Here is a 23,067-nt window from a genome sequence, read left to right as displayed (position 1 = left end):
TGTCAGAACAGCCCTACAGACTCTGAACTGTTTACGTGACAAGCTCCAGTGATGGTATAACAGCTGCCCTAATGGTCTTGTTAGACCCCTGCCCTCTACCTCAGTCAGGGAGCTGAGATGGGAGCCTAGGCCAGCCCACCCCTCCGTGACTGCCAGCCCTTGCTCTGCTGAACACTCCTGGGTAAGAAACTCCCTGACTCACCTGGCAGCTGTTCATCTGAAAGGCAGTGCCTATGTTAAGCTAAAACTTGGTTCTACATCACATTTCTGCCCTCGTCTCAGCAAAGGTGTGAAATCTTCTCAGCTTTGGACTTTAACGAACAGATCCCTCCCCACCCTGAGAAGATCTCCTCTGCTTGTGAAGTGAAGATGGCTGGCTCAGTGTGGCAACCAGTGCTGAGGCAAGGGCTGCTCGGGTGCCAGCTCTGAAATCTTGTTCTTACCTTCAGTGCACACCACAGAGCAGCAGGGCAGCCTGCTCTTTCCTGTCTGTCCACTTGGTGGCCACCTCCAGTTGCCAGATCTTTCTCCCAGCGCTTCTGAACACTAGGTATTTATAGTGGGGTGTTGGATCCAAAGCCAGACCGCCTCCACCAGCCTCTTCATCACCGCTCTTCTCCCTGCACAAGCTGGGGTCTATCTGATGGTCTGCACCCACACAGCTCAGCACTGTGTTGCAAAACAACAACAACAAAACAATATTCGTTAAGATTCCCACTGTTAGCCTGATGTGGTAGGTCACACATATAATCCTTGAAAAGCTGAGGCAGGAAGATCTAACTACAAGCCCAGCCTGGGCAATTTAGCAACTTAACCAGACCTCAAAACAAAAATGCTGGGATTGTAATTCAGTGCAGAAGCTCTGGGTTCAGTCCCCAGTACTGAAAACAAAACAAAACCAAAAGACACCTCCTAGATTCTTTTTCAGAGAAGTACAGACCCATTCCCAAATGAACAGTCATGTTCCCTCTCTCAGCCCAGCACTACCAGAGCCAGCGTTAACCAGCAGGGAAGACTGCTTCCTCCAAGGCTGACAATGACAATGCACTCACCTTTCACACTGGGACACCCGTCCTTCCTTTCCTTTATGTTTCCCAGTGTACTCTGACAGACACACACACACACACTGAGAAATACACATGCAGACGTATACGGAGATGCAAATCAAGATGCAAAATATGCATGCAAAGGACACATAAATACACAGAGACACATGCAGGCACAAACACATGAAGACATACACAAGAAGATACAACAGAGATGCATGCACAGAGACACAGAAATGTAGAGAAACACAGCAGCACACACAGAAATACACAGACACACACAGAGAGACACATGTACATCACAGAGACACACTCATACACACACACACACACACACACACACACACACACTGCTATCCCACCCAGCTTCAAGAGCTAACACTCTGGGCACAGGTAATCTCCCTGTTTCCCACCCAAGTCCCTAACAAAGTGCGTGGCACCCAGTATATGCTCAGTAAGCATTTGTGAACAGAGCTGAGGGGAGCCAGTCCAGGTAGCTGCTTGAGCATCAATGAGAAAAATGAGTCGTATTTACATTTTCTTCTGATTAAGTTCTACCTGGAAGACTTCACATTGTGAAAACATTTCTGAGACTCTCCTCCCTTCCTTTATCATCAAGACCAGATGCCATCTTGAGTCCCAGTGATGTGGCTGTGGCCCAGCGGACATGGCAACAGGGATGTGTCTGGATGGCTTCTGGCTCTTCCTTTGTCCTATCTGTGTTCCCCCAAGAAACCTGTGGCTCTGGAGAACCCCATCATCAGATAGTCCCTGCTTCCCAGAATGCAGCCATTCGAGAGTTCCCAGGCAACGCTGGAGCCAAGTGTGCCTGACTCCGGAACCTGTGTTGAATGACAATGTGCCATCTGACTTCAGGCATTATCAGGAGAACAAGGCCAGGGCAGGACAAGCACAGTGTCCCCAGCCAAGGAGACAGCACAGGCGGGTGTTGCAGCAGCAAGAGTGCAGGAGGAACCAAAGCAGCAGGAATCAAGAACTCTAGAGGTGTCAGAAGCACCTCAGAAGCTAGGTGACTATGTAAGGGCATCCATTCATTCCTGAGAAAGAGGCATTATGGGATACAGTCAAAGCACAATAATCAAACTGAACTGAGTTTCAGTGAACTTAGTGGCTCTGCCAACAAGAGGCTAGGTTGCCTTGGACAAATCACCTGATCATCTCAGTCTCACACCACTGTAAATTTGAGAATAATTACATCCCTATTTCAAAGGTTGTTGTGAGAATTTAATGAGATACTGTGTATAATATAGTTATCTTATGCTCACAAAAATCTTATAGCTAGATCCCAGATGATGAAACTGAAGCAGTTGGAAAGTAAGGAAGTTTTCCAAGTTGGCAGAGCTTGTCATTGGCAGAGGTGGGATCCAGAATACAACTGTCTGACATGTTGCCTCTGATGTTTCTCAGGGTGTGTGGTGTCCCCTGCATCTTGAGGCTCACTTTGGTTGGACCCTGATCACTGTGGTGTACACATACAAGCCTCAGTGTCCTCAGGATCTCTGGTTGTTCCCTTTCCCAGATCCTTTGAAGCACTAAAACCTGACTCTTTGGGGCTCTGTAAAGTTTGGCAGGACAAGAGCCCCACTGCCTGCTAGCAACATGTACTTCAGTAGAGATTGCTTTGCTCCTTGTCTAACAGAAGGTGCTCTCTCCCATGCTGAGGCTCTGTGCTGATTCAAGAAATGACCTGTAGCTGGACATTGTAATGTGTACCTGTTATCCCAGCTCTCTGAAAGGCTGAGGCAGGAGGATCATGAGTTCAAGCCCTGCATGAGCAACTTGGCCACTTATCAAGATCCTGTTTTAAGATACAAAAAGTAGAATAGTACTGGTGATGTAGTACTTCCATGCAAAGGACAGATCTTAATTCTGTGGTGTACACATACAAGCCTCAGTGTCCTCAGGATCTCTGGTTGTTCCCTTTCCCAGATCCTTTGAAGCACTAAAACCTGACTCTTTGGGGCTCTGTAAAGTTTGGCAGGACAAGAGCCCCACTGCCTGCTAGCAACATGTACTTCAGTAGAGATTGCTTTGCTCCTTGTCTAACAGAAGGTGCTCTCTCCCATGCTGAGGCTCTGTGCTGATTCAAGAAATGACCTGTAGCTGGACATTGTAATGTGTACCTGTTATCCCAGCTCTCTGAAAGGCTGAGGCAGGAGGATCATGAGTTCAAGCCCTGCATGAGCAACTTGGCCACTTATCAAGATCCTGTTTTAAGATACAAAAAGTAGAATAGTACTGGTGATGTAGTACTTCCATGCAAAGGACCCAGATCTTAATCCCAAGAGAGAGAGAGACACACACAGAGAGAGAGAGAGAGAGAGAGAGAGAGAGAGAGAGAGAGGAAAGAAAGAGAAAAGGGAAGGGAAGGGAAGGGAAGGGAAGGACCTAAGTAGACCTCCCCTGCTGCAGTAGCCCTCTGCTCCAGAGTATAGGGAGTGCCCTGTGCTCAGAACAGGTGTCTGGCCCATTGCTCTGCCTCTGGCAATGAGGCAGCTCAGTGTGAACCCTTCTGGCCCTCTCAGAGGCCTCAGCCCAAGACCTGGGATTCCTCGGTTTCATGGCCATTATTTTCCCTTATCTAGAGGGCAAGCTTTCCTTTGCCTTCTCCAAAGGAAGGAGCCATCTCTGCACCATGAGCTAAGGTTTTTACGACTGAACAGAAGGTGGGTACACAAGAATCAGTTTAGGTAGTTGTTTCAAAGTATCTCCTTACAAAAGATCTTGATTAGGAAGAGCCAGAGGTGAGGCTGCAGTGTTAGCCCCCGTGGTCTGCGATGTTGTAATGACTCTGGCTTGCGGTCTTGGGGCAGAATACCAAACATTAAAATGGATCCAGATCCAGAGGTGAAGCTGACAAAGCCCAGGCTTCTGCCTCAGAAGAAACTTGTTCTGGTTCCTGTCTCAGCCGCACTGTCCCCTGGCCATGCACTGGTTTTTAAAGGCTCACCATCTGTGAGTCCTGTTCCACTGCCCCAGGGGCCCCTCCCCAGGGCCTATTCATAGATGTATCCAGAGGATTAGGTGAGGTATTATTCATCCCCACAATGGTCCAGAGCATAAGAAATCAGACTCCCTCCAGTCTGTGCTTGCACCTCTACCAGGACATCTTACACCAGAGTCTCTGACTTAGCATTTGTTCACTTGTCGTGACACAGAGAATATCCCCCACCCTCCTCCATCCTTCCTTCCTTCCTTAGGAGGTGTGCGCTCCATGAGGACAAAGGTCATGATTAATCCCTTTTCGACATCTTTTTCTTATTTTCAGGGACTCTCACAGAGCCCGACACACAGTAGGGTCTCGTGAGGTGCTAGTCTGGTCACATAAAGAGGACAGACCTTCAGTGTGTCCCTCTACCCTTGGCCCCTTGGTCAGTTCATGGGAGGCTAACAAAACCTACCAGTGTTCACTGATGACCACTCAGGACCAGGCCAGGCACTAGGGGCTTGGAGTACCTCACTTGCATCCTTGTTTCATTCCCCCAGATATGAATTACTAACCCTGATCCTCCACCCTGTTTTAATGCATTACTGGGTTGTTTGTTTTGGTTTTTGTTTTGTTTATTTTTTTAAAGAGGAGCTACTTTTAAAAAAATTGGTACCAGGGGATCCATCTTGCCTTGTTTTTTTATTTTAGGAGGTGACTGTGATTCAGAAAGATAAGGTACTTTTCCCAGAGTCAAGCAACTAGAAAATGTCAGAGTCCAAACTGGATCTCAAGTCCATAACCCCCAAAGCTTGCGCCCTTCTCCCTACAGCAGCCTTGCCTTCATAGCCAAGAACCACCTTCTTCTTGTGGATCATTTCCCCATGCTTAGGACTCCTGGAGGTCAAGGAGAAAAGGCACAGAAGACATCAAGTGCACCTCAGGGTCTGCAGTGTGCCTTCACGCCCATCTGATACCTAGTCACCCCAAATGCTCCAGACCAAAGCCATAAAACCATAGCCTTATTTAGTGTTGCTCTCAGTCTAGCGTGGACTACTTTTGGCTAAGAATATTGCTTCAAACAACTCATGCAGACAGCTGGGTAACCAAGAGGAGAGATAGATGGGTCCCGGAATGGCCCTTTGCTGTAGATCACAACCCCCCACTCCCTTGCCCTCCCCCAAGCTGCCCTGCCAGAAAGAGGTCAATGATTAATTATTCCAAGATAAACAGAGTTAATTTTCTTCCTGGATAAAACTAATTACAACTGTGTTTGTTTTGGTAGGACTCGGAATTACTGTCCCTGGTGACAAATCTTCCTAATTAAAAAGAGTGTTTATTCTAAAGGAGTGGGGGCTGGGGTCACTAAACAACAGTTAGCTAGTGCTTCCCCCATTTTTCATTTGAAGAGGTTGGGTGTTGGCTTCCTAGGAACACAGAGAATCTCTTTCTCAGAGTTCTCTTCCCTCCGCCTGCTGGACTGGACAGCCCAAGTAACAGCATGGGGGAGATGTGGTTGGCAGAATCTGTGCGCTGTGGCTGATCAGCCTTTAGAGGCTGGTGAAGTCAGGACAGCACCCTCTTCGATAACCCAGTGAGGAGCAAGGAGGGAGAGTTTTGAGGCCCACTACCCACAAACACCATGAACTATGTGACCAAACCCAAATAAATTCCTTCAGTATTATGCTGTGTCAGCTTCAGTGCTAAGCACTGGGGTAAAGAAAATCAGCAGAGTGCCTGCTCGCAAGGAGGCCATGGTCACATGGCAGAGACAGCTAACAGCTGTTCACTTGAAAGGTTCTAGGGGAGTGGAAGGAAGAAGCTGTGGAGAAGAGGTGGGCAAGTGGAGAAGGAACGAGGAACCAATGTGGACGTGGGTGTTCAGAGTTTAGAATGCAGCACGGCTACTCAGGACAGCAAAGGAGGCTGAGGAATGTATAGACAAATAAAACTGGAAAGACAGCTGGCATGTAGATCATGATAGGTAGTATTAATTTATCAGTATTGTCATAAAGATTACCACAAACTGCCATAATAAATTACCACAGAAATTTATTTCCCCACTTTCTAGAAGCTGAAGTCCAAAATCAAAGTATAGGCAAGGATATGCTGTCTCCAAAGCTAGGGGGAGATTCTTCCTTGCTTTTTCTAGCTCCAGTAGCAGCCCCGGGCCTTCCTTGGATTGTGACAACTTAGCTCCAATCTGATTCCACTTCCTATGGCCATCCTCCCGCGAGACCTATATGTGTCTGTGTCTAAATTTCCCTCATCTCATAGAGATACCAGTGATATTAGACTAAGGATCTGTCCTGCTCCAGAATGGCTTCCTCTTAATTAATTGAGTTTCAACAACTCTATTCCCAAATGAGATCACATTCTGATACCAGGGCTAAGAACCTCAGCATACCTTTTTGGGTATGGAGGGACATGATTACAGAGAACACCTTCAGGAGTATGACATTTACTCTGTGAACAGAGGGAAGTGTTGCTTTTCCTTTTGTTCTTTGTTTTCTTTCCTTTCATTTAAGAAGAGCGATCTTGGTCTAAAGTGGTAGATATGACCCAAACTAGAAAGACCAGCTAGATGAAACATTGTTATGATAACCCACGTGAGCCTTCCTAATACCTAAAGCTTGACAGTAGTAGAAAATGAAGGTTGGAGAGAGAGAAATCTGTGGTAGTGATATTTCAAGTTCCAAGATCCTTTGATTCAAAAAACATAGTGACGACTGACATGTCAGGGGAATAAGGAAGAAGAAGTAGTCGAAACTGACTTTCAGACTTCTGACTGAGCAACTGAGCTCAAGGAGGAAAATTATAGAGATCAAGTTTCTGATCAAGGTGGGCTTCCCTTTTGCCCTTTGTTCAGCTCAAGGTAGCTCCCTCTGTGCCCTTTGTCACATAGTGGAATTTTTTGCAGCGCTTTAGAATTTTTTGCAGATCTCTGTAATTTTTCACAGCTCTCTGTCCTAGGCTATCTCCATCCTCTGTTTCTGTTCCTCTTTTTATGCTCCAAAGATGAAGTTTAAGATAATCATATGTTCAGTTAATTATAGAGATTGATTAATCAAATGTTCTTTAGAAAGAGGAACTGATTCTGCAAACATAGGTATTATTAATTTTCAGTAAATGCCCTCCCAGTACCCTCCTATTCCAGTAAATACCCCAAATATCCAAGTGTAATCAAAAGATAAAAATAGCATCAATAAAAAGGGAGAGCCTCCCTAACTAACCCTATATAATCCTGCTTCAAAGATGGGTCTGGACTCTCGTTTTCTGATCCACTCAGTCGGTGAAGTACGAGGGTCCAGGCTCGAGCTTGCAATAAACTCCTCATGTAATTGCATCGGACCTGACTCCTTGGTGGTCTGTGGGGACTTCTCGACTTGGGCACAACAAAATCAGATAGGAAGAGAAATAAGCTGGGTTTGGAACAGCAATATCTGGGCTATCTGATCAGAGAGGTTCAGTAGCCAGGTACATATAAAACCTTAAAATCCGTGGAAATCCTTCTTTTTGCACAAACATATCCAGAAGACATCAAAAAAATCGATGAGCATGAAAGTAGGAAAATGACCACAAAGAACGAGAAGAAGAGGTCTAACACAAAGCCTGAGGAGACTATCATATAAAGTATTGAAGAGAAGGCTTCTAAGTCCAAAGCAAATTATCCTCCTGCCACCAATGGTGCACACAGCACTGCTGACCTCCACAGTGGCTTTTCCTGGGTTCCTGGATGCTAATTATCCACTATGGGGTGTGTGTGTGTGTGTGTGTGTGTGTGTGTGTGTGTGTGTGCTCTCCCCCATCCCCTTGCCCAATCTCAGCCTGGAGCAATGTCCTGGAGAACATTGTTTTTCATGTCCGTGTCTGCTTCTCTTGAGTTCTTGGTGGGCTCCTTGAAAAGGGCTTCACACAAACCAGCTGCTTATTGCTAAATATGTGAATAAGTAAACTACCATCAAACATTTACTTAGTAACTACAATGGATAAAGTTTCGTAACAACAAACTGACACTGGGCCAAAATGAAATGGGCATTTGCTAAATGTTGGTGAAAGAAAAGGAGGAAGAGCAAAGACCTCCAGCTGGCAGTCAGGAATATTTAGAATGGCACCGGTGAGACAGGGTCAGCACCCAGCCCCTCCACTCATACTCACTATCTGTGGGTATCAGTTAGCTTTCTGGGGCCAGTTTGCCCTTCTGTAAAGTTAAGGGGTTAGTTCGTAAGATTTTCTGAGGTCCTTGGCCTCTGTGAGACTAGAACCCAGCTTTCAAGTGTGAACGACCGAGAAGGTACACAGAAACGATAAGGTCTAATTCTTTCCACCATTATGCACAAGTGCTGTTCATTTTCTCCTGTGATCGTTAGCCCTGTCTTGCTGACAAAGATTCTTCGCCTGGATAAACTTAGCCTATGGAGACCGTCTGCCTGAGTGTGAATCTCGATTTGGGCAAAAACTCAGTCCACGAAGCATGGGATTATCTGGGGTTCTAACTTGCTCTAAAATCCCTCACTCTGAAGTCCAGGAGCCCAGTGTGGTAATCTGTATTGTAGTTACACACTTCATGCTTCCCTGTGGCTGCCCCCCTCCAGAATGTGTTAAAGCAGGAATGTTCCCAAGCACACGTTCCTGTAACAAGCTGAATCATAGTTATTGCAAAGATTTGGAGACCTATATGCTTGGGCCCCACATCTGAACCAGTGGAAATAGAACATCAGCCTGTTTGAGCTGGGAGCCAGAGTTCAGGGTCACTGAAGACAGCTGCACCATTGCCTCACCTCATTTTAGAACCAGCACCTGCTGCCTGGTGTACATGGAAGGTACTACAGGAAACCTGCAGGTCCACACAGCTCCCTGCAAAGGGTGGCAGAGGACTGGGGGTTTCTCCTCCGGACAACTAGCAGTCAGGTTCAGCTGGGCTTAAATCCTCACCCCAATACCCTGAAGCAGTGGAACCGGAAGTGCACTTAGGAAAACTGGGCAAATACGAAATGTTACACGTGGTTCTCTCCAGGGAGAGCCAAAGAGGCTTCCTTCTTTCTCTTGTGACTTGGAAAGTGGTTTTGCTCTAAGAAGATATAGTGAGTGCTTGGGGAGGTAATGGAGAGAGTAATGAAAGAGGAGCAGTAAAGATGTGGAGAAGAAATGAAACACATACATTTTGATTCACTTGGGCTGTTCCTTTCAGTCATAGTAGCAATGTAATAAAGGATAAACAATAACCATGACTAATTCTCAGAGTAGACAAAGTGCCTGAGACCTAACAAAGCCATTGTCTGTATCAACACTTTGTTCCTTACATCAACTAATGAAATAGGCATGACCGTTATGCCCATTTTACATGCACAAAGACCAAAACACAAAGAAATCAGTGGCTGATTTGATGCTTTTCACCTGGACATGGTTCTGTGCATTCCAATCTAACATTTCACCTGCATATTCAACATTTTCCTACAGCGTTCCACCTTCTCTACCACTTCCTTACCAGCAGTTAAATTGTTCTTCTCTCATTAGGAAATGGACCCACTGCAAATACCTTAGGGAAATGAAGTGCTTGCTCTCTGAACATAAGCAAAAAATGTTAGAAAAACATGAAGAATAAGAGCAAAAGAGTTAAGGAGCATATTTTCTATGGGTTGGAGCAAAAAGTGAAATTTCTATACCTCATAGTCAACTCAGCTGTGCCTCACTGTTACTCATCTGTAAAATGGGGAAAATAAATTAGCAAATATTTTGTATCTTATGAAGCCATAAATAAGTACAGTTCTTGTCTCTGTATTTATCAACTGTTGTTAACATCACTAATTTATTGAGAAAGCTTCATTTGTTAAGGTATAAGAATATATATGCATCAGTTTTTTTGTTAACTTATCCACACCAGTTAAGCAGGATCTGTCTGATTTCTTAGTTGCATATTAATCTCCAGGCAGATCCCATCATTTCTCTATCAGTATCACCTATCACCTACTCAACCTCAAGTCAGTCGGGTTTTCAACTCTAATCTTATGTTTTAATTTCAATAGCATTTCCTCTCTTCTCCTCAGATTCTCCTCTGTCAGATTTGTAACTCAAGTTACAAGAATGGGAAAGGGCCACAGCCTTATCTTTTACTCTTTCTTATCTGGATCTAGTTCCTTTCATGTTGGAGTAAGAAAGCAAAATAAGAGGAACAGTAGAGGTGACCTTAAACAAAAGACTGCTTATCATTGGTGGGAAGAGGTCTATGCTCTCACACTGGCTGGATCTTTGCTTCTCTTTTCTGGTGGCCTCTGCCAACTTGTTGACCTTCTATTAGATATGGAGTTATGTTTTTGGAGGAGAGGTTTATCTTCATGCTAGCTGCCTTTATCATTGAGGACCCCACAGAATAGTCATGTCTCCCTTAATCTTATCAACAGCTTCCTGTGTGTCACCAGCTTCCTCCCTGGCCAGATGTCACCTTATCTGGCCCAAAAGAATCAGGTCTTTCATTTTCTCTGATTTCTGTTGTCTCCTTATAATGGCACTCTGACAGACATGGAGCTTTTTTTCTTTTCTGTTCTTTTTTTATTGGCACATTTTAGGTATACAATACAGTTACATCCATCATTGGGATCTTACACCTTTACATGATGCGTCTTGCTTATTTTTTCCCCATTCCCAACCTCCCTTCACACCCTCTACCCTTCCCTATTTACAAAGACCTTGTTTCAATTTTTTCATTTTCTCTTATTTTTTCTGTTACCTTCATACCTTTTCCCTTCTCCTCCCACTTCCTTTAGACCATTTTTCCTATTACACAGTATCAATTATACATTTTAATCCTTATTTACACATTTAGTTTATCACAGCAGAGAAACTATTCAGTATTTATGCATTTGTCCTATTAATTTCACTTAAGAGTATGTACTCAATGTGCATCCACTTAGCTATCAATGTCTCTAGTTTCTCATTCTTTATGGCTGAGTAGTGCTCATCTTATTAAAAATACACACACACACACACACACACACACACACACACACACATCTTCCTTATCCAGTCTCCAGTTGAAGGGCAATTGGGCTGTTGCCAAGCTTTAGCTATTACAAACTGTGTCACTATAAACAAGGAGTGCACATATATCACTGCTGTACAATTCTTTTAATTCTTTCAGGAAGATAACCAGAAGAGGAATATCTGGATCAAATGGCACTTCTAATCCTAGATGTTTAAGGTGTCTCCATATTGACTTCCACAGTGGTTGGACCAGTCTGCACTCCCACCAACAATGAAGAAGGGTTCCTTTCTCCCACAACCCCTCCAACATTTGTTATTGGTTGATTTCTTGATAGCAGCCATTTTTTCTGGGGTGAGGAGGAATCTTAGTATTTTCGCCTGCATTTCTCTGATGACCAGTGATGTTGAACATTTTTTAATATGTTTGCTTTTACTTTTGTTTGTTTGAGAAACGTCTGTTCCTTTTATTTTATTTTTTTCCCTCATTGAGTTTATTGATACATTTTAGGTATACAGTAGTTACATTCATTATTGGGAGCTTGTACTTTTACATGACAGGTCTTCTCATTTTTTCCCCTTGTCCCTGCACTCCCTTCAGCCCCTCCTCCTCTCCCCCTTTACAAAGACTTCATTTCCATTTTTTCATTTTATCATATTTTCCCCCTTATTAGCTTTCCCCTACCCTTCCCACTTTACCTACACCTTTAGCCCCATCTGATCATTTTAGATGCCATTTTTGAATTGGGCTTTTTTACTTGGGGAGTCTAATTCTTTCTGAGTTTTTTTTATACATATGGGCAGTAGACCTCTGTCTAACAAACAGCTGGAGAAATTTATTTCCACATTGTAGGTTGTCTCTTAGCTCTGTTGGTGGTTTCTCTTCCAGTGCAGAAGCTGTTTAAAAAGATAAGATCACAGTTGTTGATTCTTTGTGCAAGTTCCCCTGCAACTGAGGATGTGTCCATAAAGTCTTTCCCTATGCCAATGTCTTCAAGAATTCTACCTAACTTATCTTCCAACAAGTTTAGTGTTTCTGTTTAATATTTAGATCTTTAATCCACTTGGATTTTAGTTTAGTGTATGGTGAAAGATGCAGTTCTAGTTTTAATTTTTGGCAAGTTGAAATCCAGTTTTTCCAACTCCATTTATTAAAGAAGCTATCTTTCCTCCAGTGAGGGTAGTTGGCTCCCTTTTCAAAAATGAGGTAGCTGAGCATGTCTGGAATTGTTTCTGCGTCTTCTAATCTATTCCACTGATCCTTGGATCTGTTTCTTAGTCAGTGCCATGCTGTTTTTATCACAGTGGCTTTGTAGTATAGTTTCAAGTTGGGGATTGTGATACTCCCTGTCATGTCTCTGTTGCCTAGAATTACTTTAGCTGTTCTAGGTCTCTTATGTTCCAAATGAATTTTTGAATTGTTTTCTCAAGGTACAGGAAGTATTCTACTAGAATTTCAGTTGGGATTACATTGAAAATATATAACAGTTTTGAAGCATGACCATTTTCACTATTTTGGTTCTTCCTACCAAGGAAGAGGGAATATCTTTCCATTTTCTTATATCATATTTGATTGCTTTTTGCTGAGTGCTATAGTTCTCAGAGTAGAGGTCTTTTGCTTCCTTTGTTAAAATGACTCCTATATATTTCATTTTCTGGATGCTATTGTGAAAGGAATTGTTTCCCTAATTTCACTCTCAGTGAGTCTGCTATTTGTGTAAGAAAGCTATTGATTTTTGACTGTTTACCTTGTATGCAGTTACTTTACTGAATCTCTGAATTAAGTCAAGAAGTCTTTTGGTGGGGTTTTCTGAGTCTTCTATGTAGAGTATCATATCTTCAGCAAATAATGACAGTTTCACTTCTTCCTTTCCTATCTTTGTTGTTTTAATTTCTTTCTCATGTCTAATTGCTGTGGCTAGTGTTTCCAACACTATATTGAACAGGAGTGGTGATAGTGGACATCTTGCCTTATTCCTGATTTTAGCATGAAGGTTTTTAGTTTCTGACCATTTAATATGATATTGGCTCTTCATTTTTCATAGATAGATTTTATCAAATTGAGATAAAGACCATGTATTCCAATATTCTGCAGTGTTTTTTTTAAATCATGAATAGGTGTTGAATTTTGTCAAATGCTTTTTCTGCATCTATTGAGATCACAGGGTTTTTGTCTTTGACTCTGTTAATATAGTGCATTACGTTTCTTGATTTATGTATGTTGAACCATCCTTGCATCCCTAGGATAAATCTGACTTAGTCAAGGTGTATGATCTTCTTGATGACCCTTTGTATTCTGTTTGCAGTATCTTATTGAGGATTTTTACATCTATTTTCATTAGGGAGATTGGCCTGTAGTTTCCTTTTTTGTCTGGGTCTTTCCCTCACTTTGGAATCAAAGTAACGCTTGCTTCCAGGAATGAATTGGAAGTATTGCTTCCCTTTCAATTTCACTGAAGAGTTTCAAAAGTAGTGGCAATAGCTCTTCTTTAAATGTCTTGTAGAATTCAGCAGTGCAGCCATCAGGACCTGGACTTTTCTTTGCTGGTAAATTTTAAATTACATTTTCAATTTTATTTATTGTAATTGGGGTGTTTAGAATTTTTATATCTTCTTCCTTCAACTTTGGTAATTCATATGTATCTACAAATTTGCCCATTTCCTCTGTGTTTTTCATTTTGTTAGAGTACAGTTTCTCAAAGTAGGTATTGATGATCCTCTGGATTTCTGCTGGATCTCTTTTAACTTCCCCTTTTTCATTCCTAATTGCATGGATTTGAGCCTTTTCTTTCCTTTTTTGGGTAAGGATGCATAAGGGTTTATCTATTTTATTTACTCTTTTGAAAAAGCAACTCTTCTGTTCATTGATTTTTTATATTGTTCTCTTAGTCTGCATTTGATTTCTGCTCTGATGCTTATAATTTCCTCAGTTCTACAAGCTTCGGGTTTGTCTTGCTGTTCTTTTTCTAGAAGCTTAAAATTCAGCATTAGATTGTTTATTTGAGCTTGCTTTGTTTTTCTACTGTGGGCATTCACTGCTACAAATTTCCCTCATAGATCTGTTTTCATTGTGTCCCATATATTCCTGTATGTTGTATTGGCACTCTCATTTATTTGTAAAAACTGTCAAATTTCTTCTTTAGTCTCCTCTGTGACCCAATGTTTGTTCAGCAGACTGTTACTCAATTTCCATGTATTTGTGAAGTTCTAGCAGTATCTTTTGTTATTGATCTCCAGTTTAATTGCACTATTGTCTGATAATATACATGGACTAACTTCATCTCCTTTGCATTTACTTAAACATGTTCTATGAGCAAGTATGTGGTCTATTTTGGGGAATGACCTATGTGCAGCTGAAAAGAATGTATATTCTGATTTTGGGGTGGTGGAACACTCTGTAGACATCTATTAAGTCCATTTGTTCAAAAACTTGATTCAGTTCAAGTATTTCATTGTTGATTTTTAGTCTAGATGATCTATTTGTGACAGTGGGGTATTGAGGTCCCCCACTACAATTGTATTAGCACTTATTTTGTTTTTGCTGTCCCTTAATATTTGTTTTGTATAGTTGGCAGTATTAGCATTTGGTGAATATATATTTATGACTGTCATCTCTTCCTCTTGGATTGCTCCCTTTACAAGGATGTGGTGACCTTCTTTTTCTATCTTAATTAGTTTTTGTTTTAAATTTACTTTGTTTGCCAGTAAGATAGCTACCCCTGCTTTTTTTCCAGGTTCCCATCACATGGAGAACTGTTTTCCATCCTTTTATTTTCAGTCTATGTGTTCCTTTTTGAACTAGGTGTGTTCGTTGTATACAGCACATTGTTGAATTTTGCTTCTGAATCCATTCTACCAGCCTATTCCTTTGGATTGGTGAATTGAGGGCATTAACATTGATAGTTATAACTGATATGTATTCACTTATTGTTTTCATGTTATCTTCCCATTGTTGGCTCTTTTTATTCCTCCCCCTTTAATTTCTTGCCTTGTGTGCTGGAGTTGTTCTTTTGGGCCTCATGGAGTTGTGATCTTCATTATCTTTTTCCTGGATATTGTTTAGAATTGTCTGCAGTGCTGGTTTGGTATTCATGAAGTTTCTGAGGTGTTCTTTGTCATGGAAATATCTTATTTCCCAATCAATTTTGAAAGATAGTTTTGCAGGATACATCATTCTAGGTTGGAGGTTGTTTTCTTTTAAGGCTTGAAATACCACACTCCAGGCTCTCCTTGACTTGAGGGTTTGGGTTTCAAAGTGTGCTGTGATTCTGATGGGCTTTCCCTTACATGTGATTCATTTCTTTTCTCTAACTTCTTGTAGTATTTTGTTCTTCTGTTGTGTTTCTGGGATTTCATTATTACATGTCTAGGTGTCAATTTTTTGTGATTATGGCTAGTTGGAATCCTATAAGCTTCACTTATCTGTGTGTCAAGTTCTTTTGCTCCATTTGGGAAGTATTCTGTCATTCATTCTGTGAACAGTTTTTTCATGTCACTTGTACTTTCTCCTGCTTTTTCATGGACCTCTATCAGTCTTATATTATTCTTCTTTGCATCATCTAGGAGCTGTTGGATTGATTTCTCATGTTCCTTTACTTTTTTTTAGAAGCTCCTTCTTTTCATGGTCACTAACCACCATCCTATCTTCTATATCTGATATCCTGTCTTCAGATTGGCTCTGTCTGTTACATATGCTTTCAATAGAGTTCTTAGTCTCCTGGATATCCATTTGAATGTGCTTCCTGCATTCCATTTCTTTCCTATGTTGGGCATTCATGGTTTCCATTTCTTTCCTATGCTGAGCCTTCATGGCTTCCATCATGGTCCTGAACTCATCTATTTTTTTATCTGTTTCTCTTTTAGAGTTTCTAATAATGTCTTTTATTCTGTTCACCATCTCTGTATTTATCTGGGAAATTATTTCTGTTTTGAATTTTTCTAAAGCCCGATTCATCTGTTTTGTTACTTCCTGTGGTATCACTTCAGGGTGTCGAGATGATTGATTACCGCACTTTTCTTGTCATTTCCCCCAGAATTTGCCTTTGACAAACAGGAAGACTATGTCTGTGCTTGTGCCTTGCTTGAATGTTTTCTCATTTCTATTTTTGTTGTTGTTACTGTCCTTCATTTAATTCCTGAGTTAGTACTTCCTGTTATACCTTGTCTTTAGGTTTTGAGTCTCCAATGACACTGATGCAATCTCATTTTCATTATACCAGTAAGGACAACTAATTAAGTCAATCACAACACCTTAGCCCAAGTAATACAATCAGCAATGCAATAGCATCAAGCCAGCTTAGAAAATAACAATTTGAGGTACTTATCAAACTCTCACCTTTAATCCTGTGAATTAAATCAAAATCAAGGCTGGAGTTCAGAAAAATGGCCTTTATGACTTCCTGTGCCTCTGTGGTTTGAATCAGGTACCACCCCAGCCAGGAGGCAGAGGTGCATGGGGGAGGAGGAGGCTGCAGTAGCTTGTGCAGCTGCCCCTCTCATCTTTCCTCTGCCAAGGCCGGGGGTGGGGGATGCTGGAGCCAGGATCCCAGGCAAGCTCCAAGTGGCTGTGCCTCTCACCAGTTCTTAGAGTTTGTTTTCTTTCTTTCTTTCTTTTTTTTTTTTTTTTTTTTTTTTTTTTTTTTTTTTTTTTTTTTTTTTTTTAGTACTGGGGATGGAACTCTGATCCTTATGCTTTTGAGGCAGACGGTGGCACCACTGAGCTAAATCCCTGACCCTTGGAGCTTGTTTTCTATACTCTTCAAGGGCTGAAGAAGGTTGGAGAAGTGAGCAGAGAGCAGAGAAGTTTCTTCTTCTTGGGAAAACTTCACTAGAGTTTTTTTCTCACTCATCAGAAGTAGATCAGTCCACCAAGGTCCCAGACAGCAGAGATTTAGGGTAAGAAGAGATGCTAGGAGATCTGCAGTTATGCCCAACATGAACTGGATTTTCCTTCCTGCCAGAAACAAACAATAAATACACCAAATACCAGCAATGATCATTTTCAAGACATCAGACAGCATACAGCAAAGGATGATGATCCTTGAAAGACAAGAAACAAACTAGGAAAGCCCTAGGATTTCCCCCAGCTTGCTGCATTCAGATTTTCCAGGCCATGAAGCAGTGAAAAGAAATCTCAGTGGAGTTCAGGAGGCTCCTTGAATTGAGAAGAAGCTGAGATTTGGGGAGAGCAACTAAGCTGGAGGTTGCAGGTTAGAGTAATAAAGAGGAAGGAACTACCCAGAGGAAGGTCTGTGTAGAACTCCACCCCATATTCAGCACAGAACTGACTGGCACATATATATGTAGAGATCCTGGAAGATGAAAAAAAAATCTGAGATTAGAAGACACTGTCTGATGCTCACAAGGCTGGGAATATTGCATCTTGTTCCCAGTGAGCCAGAAAGAACTATAATTCATGGGAATTGATTAGAGTATTCAAAAGACTTGCTCAATAGTAGGAAATATTTCCCTTAGACTGCTCAGATATGCCAAACAATTCATAAAAGTAAGGCCCTAAAGATCAAACTTTTTCCAAGTAACAATACATCTCAGAACAAAGCTCAAGAAGATTTATAGGAATAAAAAATATCCATTACCCAATAAGGTAGGTAACTGTCACAATTTTGGGCACCTAGCCAAAGATTACCAGGGAGGCAAAGAAATAAGAAAACACAGAGAGAATGATCAATCAGAACAGTTCAGGAACTGAGGCAGATTTTAAATTAACAGACTAGGATGTCAAAATAATTGTTGTAACTGTATTATATCTATTTAAAACATAAGTAGAAACATAAAAGATATCAAAAAGACTAAAATAGAACCTATAAATGAAAAATATGTTTGAGAATAAAAATCCTCTGGACAGAATTAGGGATATATTAAACATGGCAGAAGAAAAGATTAACTAATTTGATTTAAAGGCATAATAATAAAAAGAGTAAGTTAAATACAATATAAGAAGAAATAAAATAGAGCCCAGCACAGAAATCAATAAAAGTTATTAAAATTACTTAACATTTTTGAACTGTACACTTAAAAGTTGTTCAAGTGACAAATTTTACATGTTTATACCATAATTTTTTAAAAAATCAATACAACAGAAACAATGCAATTAAAAAATCAGTGAAAGCAGGAGTTTATTCCTAAGAAGATTAATAAAATTAATCAAGCAATAGCCAAGTTGATTAGGAACAATAAAAAATGAAGACAAGAGTCATAAAATTAAGAATAAAGCAGGTAACATCACCATGAATTCCACAGAGATTAAAAATCACAAGAAATTGTTATGAGCAAATTTATACCTCTGACTTTGACAACATACCTGAAACAGACCAATTCCTGAAAAGAAAAAGGCTATCAAAGTACGCAAAAAAGAAATAACTTTACTCTGTACATCTATCAAAGAAATATAATTTGCAGTTTAACTTCTACACAAAGAAAACTATAGTTTCTTTACTGAATTCTATCAAAGATTAAAAGAAGAAACAATACTCTTTCTCCTCAAACTCTTTCTGAAAGTTGGAGAAAGCATTCTCAACTCATTATTTGAAGCAAGCATTACCCTGATGCTGAACTAGATAACATTACCAGGAAACTACAAACCTTTATCTTTCAAAGACGGATGCAAAATTCTAAACAAAATTTTAGCAAATCAAATGCATATTAAAATTTAGCAAATCATATCTAACACATAAAAAGTATAATATATCAGGGCCAAGTGGAGTTTTTCCAAAGAACATGGGGTGAGTTTAACATTCAAAAATCAGTACAAGGTCTGGAAATTGCTGCACAACAATGTGAATGTACTTAACATTTTTGGACTGTACACTTAAAAATTATTCAAATGGCAAATCTTATGTTTTACACCATAAATATTTTTCAAAAAGAAATCAGTATAACTGATTCATCATATTAACAAGCTAAAAATAACCACATGATCATCTCAATAGATGCCAGGAAAATATTTAACAAAATCCAACATCTTTGTAAAATCCAGTCACACCAGAAAAAAACAAAAACAAAAAACAGGAATTGGAAAGAAGAAACTCTACCAAACAAGAAATAGAACAGAACTTCAAGTTGCAAAGAGGTATATACAAAAAAAAGTTTATAGCTAACATCATATTTAATGATAAAGGCAAAAATAAATCTTAATATTTCTGCTGAGTGAAAAGAGTCACACAAAAATCATATTTAGTGCATGATTCTATTTTTATAAAACTCTAGAAAATGCATGCCAATCTATGGTAACAGAAAACAGATAAATGGTTTCTTAGGAAGAGTGAGTGGGGGACAGGTTGAGAGAGAAATTACCAAGGGGTAAATTTATACAAAAGAAACTTGAGGTGGTGGCTCCATTCATTCTCCTCACTATGGTGATGGCTTCAGGGGTGCATGCAAACATCAATACTTACAAAGCTGTCAATACTTATACATTTCACATCTGTGTAGTATGCCAGTCATACTTCAATAAGCGGATTTTTCAAAAATCAACAAAAGTGACAATCTCTGTTTCAGTTGTGCCTTTGAGTTCCAGGGAACCAAGGCCCAACTCTTCCTACAACTTCACCTCAAGTTCAGAAACATTTTCCAGAGTCCAACAGCAGGTCTGCAACTGACCAGCCCATTCAACACGTCAGTAGTACCTGGCAGGGAATGAACCTCTCCTACTCCTCTTCTTCTTCATGTTCTTAATCTCTAAAGGTCCCTCTTTGGGAACATCCTCCCTCACTTAGATCGCAGTAGGGGAGACCTAGGGGGTTAAGTGCCTTCTGTAGGAACACTGCACTTTCCACCAGAACTGTGGCAAGTTTCCCTCTCTTCCCTGACCTATCTTCATGTGTAGACAAGGAGTGTTGGAGATCTGAAAGCTGCGGTGAAGATTGGGTATGACTAGGGGGGTTATTTCCTTCCAAAGAAAACTGAGCCCAATTTCAATAAGTTGCAGGGTAACCTCCAGCTCAGAGAGGAGAGTTAAAGGAAGAGTCCGTGAGGGGAATCTTGCTAATGGACTTAGATCTTGGGGGAAGGAAAAGGCTTCACACACAGGGAGTAAGTAGGAGCAGCCGTGGGCTGGGAAAGCTATAAGCTGTATATTGAGCTAAGTCCACACACATTCATTGACTTCTCTCAGGGGAGAATGAAGAGTTGAGTCAGCCAGATCTTGAAGTCAGCAGAGTTTCTTCTCAGGCTCTTCCCCTATGTTCTTCCTTCCTCTTTTGTCCCTCCTTTTCACATTCAGGGTTACCAACCACAGAGACACAAGCAACTTATATATGTTGAGTATTTTCCTACTCTGAACATATTTTTTTAGCACACGATTGTTTATTCTTTACTAAAACCAATTTAAATATTTAATTCGTGGGCACATCTTGCCAATCCAAGCAGGTTTTAGCGATGCCTGTTGGAAGTTGAGTTCAATTCTGGACATTCTAGGGGAGATGGAAGAAAGAGGAGATGAACTCAGTAAGGATTCCACAGGAAGCACTGAAGGGTCCTCCCTTTGAACCATCCAGAGTCTGTTCATTACTTTCCATCCCCATAGACTGACCTCTCACTTCTCACCTGGCGGGAAATTCTCAGCTTTGGCTTAGAAACTCTTCAGCAAGCCCCTCAAGGATATCTGAAACCCTGGATCCCAGCCAGGCTGGGGTTGATGTGAATCTTTACAAGCAGACCTGCCATTGAGCATTCTTCTGGGCTCCCATCGCTGCCCAAATGGGCCACATCAATCACTGCTCAGACTTCCTTCTGAGGAAGTGAGAAAAAGGGACTGCTTATATGCAACAGCCTCCTGAGGGCTGTGCTCTGCCAACAGGGTTTCTGGAGGGGAGATGGTCATTAAACCAACTACCTCCACTCTACCCTCTCTTTACACACAAGACCCCATTCTTTAAGTTGATGTTAATGCCAAAAGAAGGGGTTAGCTTGGAGTGGGTGAGGGGCCAAGAGAGGGAAATAAAGCAACAGATAAGCTTGCATTGATTTATAGAGCTAGAGGGAAAGTGACCTTGCCTGCTTCGTAACAAGGGCTCTAAGATCCAGAGAGGGAATGTTTCCAAGATTCCAAGTAGCCACTGAGAGGCAGAATTGAAACTTGGTGTTGAAAACCCCACCTCTCAACCAAGATTCCTTTTCTGCAACCATTTTCATTTTCAGAGAAAATTTCTGAGTCACTGAAACAGTTCTCAGAGTCCTGTGTACAGTAAGGCTGTGTACAAAGTTTTTTCTTTTCCTCTCTTAGAGAATTGAGTTCTATGATCAAGATGAAATTTCCTTTTTTAAAATTCTGGTTGGAAGAAGAAGGGTCACTTTTTGGAATGTAGGTAGAAGTAGAGCCAGAGAAACCTTTTCAGCTCCTGTGAGGTTAATATTATTAACTCTGTATTGTACAACAGCAGAGGAGCAAAAGTTAATGTAGCTTGCCATATTTTGTATTTGAATCCATGGCTGATTAAATCTGAAGGGTTTAAGAAACAAAGGAGAATGTAGAGGCCCAACGGTTCCTTCATAAGTTAGAGCTGTGGGCAACTGGGTCTTATGGCAGAAACTGGATAGATGTTCAGCAAACTTGTTTGCTCTGTATTGCCCAGCCTCAATCCCTGACTTAGTTCTTGCTAGGGGGATGTGGACCCAAGAGCACACATCACTTCTTAGAAGACCCACAATTTCCTCCCACATACAATTCTTTTTTTTTCCAGCTTTAATTGAGTTTATTGGTACATTTTAGTTACATTCATTGTTGGGAATTTGTACCTCTACATGACATGTCTTGGTTCTCATTTTTTCCCCTTGTCCCTGCCCTCCCTTCACCCCCTCCTCCCCTCCCCATCTATAAACACTTTATTTCCATCTTTTCATTATCTCACATTTTTTCTTTTCCCTTATTACCCTTCCCCTACCCATCTCACCTTCCCTACACCTTTAGCTCCTTTCTTCCCATTTCTAAATGTCAGTAATCTTATTAGGATCTTCTGCCACATACAATTCTTTATTCCCCTTCTTTTTCTTTTTTGCTTGTTGAATGATCCCCAAGAGACCCCAGAATGCAATTTTTCAATTTCAGCACACTTGGCATTAGGGGACAGATAATTCATATTGGAAGATGTTCTGTGCATTGTAGGACATTGAGCAGCATCTCTGGTCAGTACCCAATGCATCCTCACTTCTCACAATAATGACAGCCAAAATGTCTCCAGACATTTCAAAATGTCCTCAGGGAGACACAGCAGTCCACAGAGAGACTTGGATCCCAACTGACTCTGTGGAGCATAGCAGCCTTCCCACATTTGTCAGCAACATTAACAAATCAACTTTAACTGCAATTTAGCTTGTACTTCAAATTTTACTAGTTTTGTTTGGTCAAAAGTTAGTCTCTGCTGACTGACATAGTAAGGCTGAGTCATCTTGTTAAGCAGACAGTCTTACCCAACCAGGGAGTTATTCTGGCCTAAAAGGTCAAAACCCAGGAGTGGCAACAGAAAGTGTGTTTCCTGTGGACAGACAGCTCTTCAGATAACGATAGAGGCTATGTGTGGTGGCACATGTCCGTAATCTCAGCACTCTGGGAGCCTGAGGCAGAAAGATCACAACTTCTAGTCCAGTCTGTCAACTTAGCCCCTTAGTGAGTCCCTGTCTCAAAAATAAAAAATAAAAAATAAACAAGGGCTGGAGACATAGCTCAGTGTAAAGACCTTGAGGTCAATGGTCAAAGCAAAAAGAATGAAAAAAGAGAAGGCAGAAGAGGAGAAAAGGAAGATGAAAGTAGTAGAGCTGAGTGCTATATGCCGAAACAGTCACCCAAATTTACCAATAAGATAAATCACTCCTAACCTGCAGTGGTGGAGAAATCTTAAATGAACTGCTTTTTAGAAACAAAACCAGGAGGCTCTATGCTGGAGGTCTCCAGAGCCCATTGTCCATTTCCAACATCAGAAGACTTTGTTCAACACAGAAAATAGCCTGTATTCTGCTCAGTACAAAGCCTGGCCTATATTCTCCTTTTCTCATTAGTTGCTTTATCTTATTTGTTACTGAAGCCAAGTCTCAGTTTTAGCCATGGTCAAGGGTTGATCTGTGGCTACACTGAAAAAAAAA

General features: G+C 41.1%; 1 long non-coding RNA gene across 1 annotated transcript in view; it reads right to left on the bottom strand.

The window, feature by feature from the left end:
* The window catches only part of LOC104852530, a 74,566-nt gene that overhangs the window by 7,245 nt on the left and 44,254 nt on the right, over window positions 1–23,067 (bottom strand). The window contains exon 2 of the long non-coding RNA XR_777513.1: window positions 444–669. This is a non-coding gene — a long non-coding RNA (uncharacterized LOC104852530). The remainder of the gene's footprint in view (window positions 1–443; window positions 670–23,067) is intronic.

Source organism: Fukomys damarensis, unplaced genomic scaffold (genome assembly GCF_012274545.1).
Source record: "Fukomys damarensis isolate Sample0158 unplaced genomic scaffold, DMR_v1.0_HiC HiC_scaffold_23, whole genome shotgun sequence".
NCBI classification, from domain to species: Eukaryota; Metazoa; Chordata; class Mammalia; order Rodentia; family Bathyergidae; genus Fukomys; species Fukomys damarensis.
The sequence above is the reverse complement of the archived record's forward strand: the minus strand, read 5'-3'. Positions and strand labels throughout refer to the sequence as shown.